Raw genomic sequence first — 8,966 nt, forward strand, 5'->3', positions numbered from 1 at the left:
GTGGGCCTCCTCCCCACCGCGAAGAACGCGCTGTTCCACACGTTCTCTCGTTCTTAACCACGGTTCCTCTCAGGACGTCCGTTCAGATTCTCCTTCCCAAGTGGCCAGCGCCAGGCAAAGATTTAACCTTGGGACGGGGGAATGCTCTGCCTTTCTTCCAGCGGCTTTCAGGTTTTCAGTTGTATTTATCTGCAGTACAAAAGGCATTGGAAGCTCGGAATCTAAGGTCTCCGGCGCGTTTACCAAGAGCCTGAGCGGGGAAAAGTAGATAAAATGCTGTGAAAAGAATGAACGAGCTAGTCACTTAACAGAGGATCGTAATGGAGTCGTAATGAAAGGGTTTTAGCTTTATTTCGTTACTTGTTGTAAGCGGGATGCAAAGAAAGCCAACTGTAGATATAGCCTGTGTTTAAAAGGTAAAGGGGAAATCCGAGTCATTAAAGCAATGACGAAATGTTATCGTTTTTTTTTTTAGATAAAAACAGCACAGAAGTCTTGGCATAGTTTTCAAGGGCAAAGCGTGACAAGAATCCGCGTTGCTTTCTTTCATTTTTCTCTATAAGCCTTTTTCTGCCTGACTCAGCCTGACTGTATCCCAGAGCTTCCACTGCAGACCAGCTGCACCATTTAAAGTAATTTCCCCGTGCAGTATTTGTAGAGTAACAGATCCAGCCAGAAGTTCACAGAAGACATTTTTGAACTCTATTTTGCTTTAATTATGTTAAGACGTATCTACCTCAGTTTTCTTCCTAAGTCAGCAAATGACACTTTTTTGCAATCAGCCACAAAAGTAACTCTACAGATGGAACGACGTACTAGTAAAGGGAAAATGGGTTTGTTTCTAAAACTGCACAAGTGAATGTACCAAAATATGAGTTGATTGATCGCTGAAAAAGTGCAATTGTTGGTACTTACATCTATCATTGGGTCTCAAAGTGTGGTCCAGGAAGCCCTAGGGAAACTTGGGATCTTTTCAGAATTCCACATGGTCAAGCTACTTTCGTAATAATACTAAGACATTATTTCCTTTTGCACTCTAGAGACTACATGTTATGTGATGACATTGTCACTCTAAAGGCCAAGAGAACGTGGGTTTATATATTTTTGTGTTTAAAAACTTTTCAGATTTAATTTCTAATATGGCAACTGTCAGTAGGTACAACCTACAAAAATAGTCTTTAGGGTCCTTAATAACAGGCATCTTGAGGCCAAAAAAGTAAGAATTTCTACAAAATACAATTATCTACTCCAACCGTAGTATCTACCTCTCATGACTACAGAGAGAACATCAGTGGTCTTCTTGACAATTGCTTTGCATTTATATTTAGTGCTTTAGTAGAAGAGAAAAGATAAAGAGAGGCCTCAGAAAGAGAGGCCCACTTATTAAGAACAGCTTTCCATCCCTTGCATGAGTCTTGGAGACCTGAATTGTGTTCATCTATAAATCATTGGTTCTGAAATTTTTCCTTGGTATAAATCACTTAGGCAATGTTGAGCATTAACAAATAACAATTGTCCTTGAATTAGGTAGAAACTTTATTATTTTTCTCTAAGAGGTCATGGCGGAATTCTATGAACGACCCCCAGTGATCCTGCCCTTGTATAATCCCCAGTCCTTTGAGTGTGGGGTGGAACCCCTGAATTTAATGAGATAATATAACTGTTACATTGTATGGCCAACATGAGATTATCCAGGTGCACCCAGTCTAATCACAGGGGCTCTTTAAAAGCAGAGAATTGTCTTCTGCTGGTAGCAGAAGAGGCCATCAGAGATATTTGAAGGAGAAAGATATGCCATACTGTTGCAGGAGGGGGCTGTGTACCAAGAATGTGGGTACCCTGTGGCAGTTGAGACTGACTTTTGGCTGACAGCCAGCAAGGAACTGGAGATTTCGGTCCTACAATCACAAGGAACTGAATTCTGCTACAAACCTAAACAAGCTTGGAAGTGGATTCTTCCCCACAGCCTTCAAATAAGAGCGCAGCACAGCCAACACATTAATTTCTGCCTGTCTAGCTTTAAGTGGAGAAACCACCCAAGACCACCTGAACTTCTGATCTACAGAACTGTGAGTTAAGTTGTAATTTTTTAAGCAGCTGAATTTGTGGTAATTTGTTATACAGCGATAGGAAACTAATTTAGAGGTAAATAGAATATATTTTTAAAATTGAAGTAATATTCACAGAATACAAGATTACCCATTAGCCGTATTTAAGTGTACAACTCCGTGGTGTTAGTACATTCACAGTGTTGTGCAACCATCACCTCTAAGACATTTCACCACCTCAGAGGAAACTTGTAGGGGTTAAGCAATCACTCCCTGTTCTCCCCTCCCCCCAGCCCCTGGCAAACACTAATTGCTTTCTGTCTCTATGAATTTACCTATTCTGCATGTTTCATCCAAAGGGAATCATACAATACGTGAGTTTTTGTTTCTGCCTGTCTTCATTTAGCATAGCATTTGCAAGGTTCGTTGACATTGTAGCATGTATCAGTACTCCATTCTTCTTATAGTTGAAAAATATTACACATTTTGTTTATCCATTCATCGATGGATGGACATTTGGGTTGTTTCCCCCCTTTTCTTTTGGCTATGTGAATAGTGCTGCTATGAACATTTATGTGTAGATGTTTGAATACCTGGTTTCAACTCTTTTGGATATATAGGAGTGGAATTGCCAGATCACCTAATAATTCTGTGATTAACTCTTTAAGGAATGGCCAAACTGTTTTCCATAGAACCCACACCTTTTAACATTCCCACCAGCAATGTATGAGGATTCCAGTTACGCCACATCTTTGACAATGCTTGTTTTTCTTTTTTCCTTTTTTAAAATATCCATCCTAGGGGTGTAAAATGGTATCTTGTGGTTTTGATTTGTATTTCCCTAATGACTAATGACGTTGAGCAACTCTTCATGTATTTGTTAGCTATTTGTGTATCTTCTTTGGAGAAATGTCAGTTCAAGTCTTTTGCCCAGTTTATAATTGGGTTGTTTATCTTTCTCTTGTTGAGTTGTAAGAATTCTTCATATATTCTGGAGAGTAGAGTTTTGTCAGATATAAAATGCAAATCTTTTGCTCATTCTGTAGGGGTAAATAGAATATTGAGAGACGTTTTTCTCTATGCAGACCATCTCCAACTTAACAATGGTTCAACTTAACGTTTTTTTGACTTTATGATGGCATGAAAGCAATAAGCATTCAGTGGAAACTGTACTTGGAATTTGAAATTTTGAGCTTTTCTGGGGCTAGTGTGGTGTGATTCTCTCTTGCGATGCTGGGCAGCTACTGTAGCCACAGCTCCAAGTCAGCCTGGTGATCACGAGGGTAACCAACTGATACACTTATAACCGTTATGTATGCAGACAACCATCATGTTTTTCGTTTTCTGTACAGCATTTGATAAATTATATGAGATAGTCAACACTTTTATTATAAAATAGGCCTTGTGTTAGATGATTTTGTCCAATTGTGGGCTAATGTAACTGTTCTAAACATCTTCAAGGTTGGCTACACTAAGCTATGATGTTTGGTAGGTGTCATAAATGCATTTTCGACTTAAGATATTTTCAACTTACAATGGGTTTATCGAGACATAGCCCCAGTGTAAGTCAAGGAAGATCTGTATATGAAAGCATGAGGGAATGTGTGTTTTGCAAAAAGTAGAATTATATTATATACTCTTTTGAATCTTGCTTTTTCTTACTCAGGAATAATTCATGGAAAATATTCCATGTAATAAGGTAAAGCTCTAATTCTTTCTAATGTTCCATTGTGTGGGTGTGCTAAAATTTATTCAACTGATCCCTTTTATGGTCATTCACTCTGTTTTTAGTTTTTTGGTCACTGCCAGCAATGCTGCAGTTAACATCCTTGTGCCATATATGTCTGTGTATTGTTTTCATTTTGTGGGATTTATTCCTAGGAGTGGGATAACTTCGTCAGAGTTATGTATTTTTTAATAGGCGTTGTTCAGTCACTTTCCATAAAAGCTATAATAGCTTACATTTTTACTAGCCACATATGAGAGTATTCTTTTTGCACTGCATACTTTGCCAACAACAGGTGTAATCAGGCTTTAAAATTTTTGCTAGTCTGATAGGTGAAAATCAGTGAGTCTCAACCTGTAATGATTTTGCCCTACCCCCATCTCCACCCCCACCCCCAGGACACTTGGCAGAGTCTGGAGATATTTTTGATTGTCATAACTGTCAGTCATGGTTGGGGGTAGGTGCTACTAGCTTCTAGTGGGCAGAGCCAGGGATTCTGCTAAATATCCTAAAATACTCAAGACAGCTCCCACAACAAAGAGTTGTCCAGCCTAGAATACCAATAGTGTTGAGGTTGAGAAACCCTGGTATAAAGTGATACCTCATTTTGTCTTCAATTTGAAAATCCTTATGGATGAATTTGAGCATCTTTCCACGTGTTTGTCAGGTATTTGGATTTACTCTTCTGTAAATTACTTATTCATGTCCTTTGCTCACTTTTCTTTCAGTTGTTTATTCCTCTCATCAATTTATGAGAGCTCTTTGTTTTATAAATGCTTCATTTGTCCTCTTCATTGAAAATATTAATTTTCGTATATTTTTTTTATTGACTTGACATAAGACAAGGTCTGAACCAACGGTCAGACATATTTTGACCTTGGGTAGGAAAAGTACATCATGAAAATGTCCCTTTCCCCAAAGTTAGTTTATAACTTTAATGCAATTCTGATTGGAATCCAAACAATATTCAGTTAAGAATCCAAAACTATTTTAAAGTTCATGTAAAATAATAAATGTTCAAGAAGAGCTAAAAAAAAAAAAAAAAAAAAGAGCTAATAAAATTTTGCAAAGAAAGACTAGTAGTCTGGTTAGGTACTTGCCTAACCAGATATGAGAACATACTTTAAAGGCTCTAGAAGCAAATCAGTTTGGTAATATAATTGGAATAGAGAAATGTAAAAGTGAAACAGAGTAGGAAACCCAGAAATAGGGCTTACCATATGTGAAAATTTAATAATTGACAACTATTTTGTCCAATTAAATGAAAAAAGGATTTTTTAAAATAAATGTTGCTGGCAAAACCGTTGATCTGTATGAAGGAAATTAAATTTGAAGCAACTTTATACCAAATGTAAAAATAAATTCCAGGCATAGAAATGATTTAAATTTAAGTAATAACAATAATCCTCCCCCTAAATCTACAGGACTACACGTATACTCTAGGAGACAAGGAAACCCTTTAACTGAGAATATAAACGCACTAATTTAAAATAAAATATAAAAAATATAAAGCAAATGATAAAATGATCATATTTATTAAGTGGACCTTATTGAGGAGATTGCTGGACTGAAAACAGAAACCTTTTTGTCTTAATGTTTTGTTTCTCGGGCACAGTATCTGACTAGTTGAAGGAGCTTAATGGATCTTGGTGAATGAACAGCCCTCTATAGATCATTGATTCTAATCCCTTAGTGACCCATTTCAAAAACCTCAAGGACAGCTTCCAAGCAAGCAGTGATCTACAAAGCATGAGTGAGTCAAACATTTAGAATCTATGATGTGGTAGCCCAGGCAGGAAAGGAGCATGGATTCTTACTCACGGTATGGCATACAGAACGTTAGAGCAAAAGCAAGAATTAAGATCAATTTTCCTGTTGCATTACCTTCCAGAGGAAGACTCCAAGTTAGAGAAGTTAAGAGATGTGATGTGATGAAATTGGAAACATGCCTGTTGGGCCAATTTTGAACTTTGTTCTACAGTAGAAATAATGGTGTAATTCAGAAAAAACATAATTATGATCATAGACTGTTAATTTTGGAAATAATATCAAAGCTGAGACCAAGAAATGTAAATCAATCTACCAAGATCACTAAGAGGATTAGAGGCAAACTCAAAATGGCCTTTGGTTGTGCAGACTAACCGTCCAATATTAATCCTCCATGCATGCCTCTTTTATGTTCTCTTTTATTTAATATTTCTTTACTTTTCAGTAAAATGTACCACAAATCAGTTCTCCTTGAATCAGTATTGAAATGCCTTTAAAATGTATTTACTCCAACTTATATTCTTACTTCATTCTTATATGTATGATATGTACTAATAGACATTCCTCAGTTTATAAATGGGAACACTGAGTGACAGGGAATCTCAGTCCTTCCAAGTCACGTTTATTCCCTCAACATGAGTTTATTAAGAGCCTATTGTCCAAGCATTGTCCTTGGTGCCATAGAAAACAATGGTAAGACAGTCGCAGCCTTGAAGCGCTCATATGATGAATCAGCAGTGACTCATCATCCAAGTCCTGCTCTAGGCTGTGCCCCTGAAATGCCCCTAAGTTGATGACCTGTATCACCAAAAGACATATGTTGAGTCCTGACAACAATCATAGACTGAACGACTATGCTGTGCTATCCAGTAAAAGGCCAGCTCAGCTCACAAGTGACTCTCCTGCCTGTTTCTTAAATACTTGACCCAGAATTTTGTGTGCAGTCATCAAGACATCGCCCTAGAGCTAAGCCATGTCATGGAGCAGCCATCCAAAGGCCTGCCTACTCATCAGCCTGCTCAGCCTGTGTGGGCCCGGAATGTGGTACCAGGTAGGGGAGGCATTGTCACACTAGCAAGGCCCTTTGGGAAAGTGCTCTGGGGGTTGCCCAGTAGATGCTTTGTGGAAACATGCCTGCCTCCTGCCTCTGCCTGTCTTCTGCCATCCTTCACATCTAAATTGGAATGCGCCATCACTCCCTAATCTTTTTTTTTTTTTTCCTTCTTCTTCTATTTTTTGGCCATGCTGCATGGCATGCGGGATCTTAGTTCCCAGACCAGGGATCAAACCCGCGCCCCCTGCAATGGAAGCATGACGTTAACCACTGGACTGCCAGGGAAGTCCCCATCATTCCCTAACCTTAAAAAATTCCGTCCTGTGTGAAAAGTTAGTGCACCTTAGGAGAACAACTACCTGTCGTTAACCGCAACTCAGATATTATTAAACCACTACCTTTATCCTCTGACTTGCATTTATCTCATTGTAGTTATCTTGCCTCTAGTCTCTCCCTAGCCCAGGCCAGCCTCCATACCACAGTCAGAATAATCTTCCTGGAATCAAATATTACCCTTGTCCTTAACTCTGACTGTTTAAGAATTCGGGGTGTTTACTGAATAAAGCCAAAATTTCTTATTTCTGACTTCTAACCTCTCCAGTTTCATTCTACACTACTGGCTCATGCATTTCCTATGTTCAGCTACAGGTGGCTCACCAATCTCTCAAGATGCTGCTCAGGTATCTTTTCTCCTCCATCACTACAACCCTAGTCCAAACTATCACCGTTTCTTCTCTGATATACTACGCTAGACTCCTAGCTTGTTTTTCTGACCCTAGTCTTCCCCAGATTATAGTCTGTTTGCACAGCAGCCAGAGTGATCTTCCTAAAGCCTAAATCAAATCATGCCATTTTTCTGCACAAAACCCTCTGGTAGCTTCTCATTCCACTTGGAATTAAGTCCCAAGCTTTTACCATGATCTGTAAAGCCCTGCCTGATCTGCCCACTCCACCTCAGTATGTCTCTGTTCTCATCTCCAGTGACTCTCCACCTTCCCGCTCTGGGCCAGCCACACTGGCTTCCTCATTGTTCCCTGTATGCTCCAAGCACATTCCCACCTCAGGACCCTCGCACTTGCTGTTCCCTCTGCCTGGAGCAGCCTCTTCCTAGATACATGCATGATGCCCTCTCTCACTACTTTCAGGTTTCTGCCTAATTATCACTTTATCCTACTTAAAATAGCACACATCCTCATCCTGGCACCACCCTGTCCCTCTACTCTGATTTACTCCTCTTAAGTCTTCATCCCCACTTGCAGTATTATGTAATTATTTGTTTGCTTATGTATTTCCTAGAGCACTAGAACGAGATTTCCATAAAAGAAGTGACTTTGTTTTTCTCTGCTGCTCTAGAACAGTGCCTGGCAACCATAGGATCTCAATAAATATTTGCTGAATGAATGAATGAGTGAATGAATAAATAAAATGTCAGTTTCCCTCTGCACACTTCCCTAACACCTCCAGATTACTTGTTTTATTTTCCGTTCCATTGGAGCTATGTATATACCTCAATTACAGCTGTCACATTTTTATTGTGCCCACAAGTCTATTAAATCCTCAAAGACAGATGTCTCACTTATCTACATATACTTCCTGGCACCCAGCACTAATTTGTTGAAAATGTGTAGAATGAGTGAAAGTGGGAGGAGCACAATGATACAGCTACATTGGAGATTCTAGGGTGCAAATGTATGAGCTCTTTATTATTCCCATCTTCTGGAGGCTACATTGGGACTAAATGCAGGCATTTATTTTAATATAGATGCCCAAGGCAAACACGAAAAAACAATCTCCTTCCAGTCTACCATTATTTCCCAGATTTCTCTTCGTAGGGACTTTTGGCTTTTGTTGGGACTCCAAAAATGGCTTGGATGGTGATTACATACCTGAAGCCTTAAAGACAAGGTAATGTGTAACAGTTCTGACATGAAGGTCCTGTTACAAATACCAATCACCTGTGGAATTCAGTCAGAAAATAAAATTGTCTTAGAAACAAAATGGTAATCTACCACCCAGCTGACTGGCATGAGTCTGTGGACCTCATACACATACACACTGTAGGAGCCAATCTAAGGATAAAGCTTACTGTGGAAGAAAACAGCACTGTTTAAGGAGTTGGAAACCCTAAGTTGTAGCTCAGGTTTTTCTACAAACAGGATCCATGATTTTGGATAAGTGGCTGCACCTCGCACCTCTAACACAGGGATTGGGACTAGATGAGCTCCAAAAGCTTTTCCAGCTGTAAAGGTCTATTGATTGATTCAGCCAGGAGGCTGTACCCAAGTGGCTGTACTCAGTGGAATAAACTGTCTGGGAAAGGAATGTATTAACACTCAACACCAATGACTTTGCATGGGGAGGTGTAACGACA

The sequence above is a fragment of the Hippopotamus amphibius genome, chromosome 3, assembly GCF_030028045.1.
Source record: "Hippopotamus amphibius kiboko isolate mHipAmp2 chromosome 3, mHipAmp2.hap2, whole genome shotgun sequence".
Classification (NCBI taxonomy): domain Eukaryota; kingdom Metazoa; phylum Chordata; class Mammalia; order Artiodactyla; family Hippopotamidae; genus Hippopotamus; species Hippopotamus amphibius.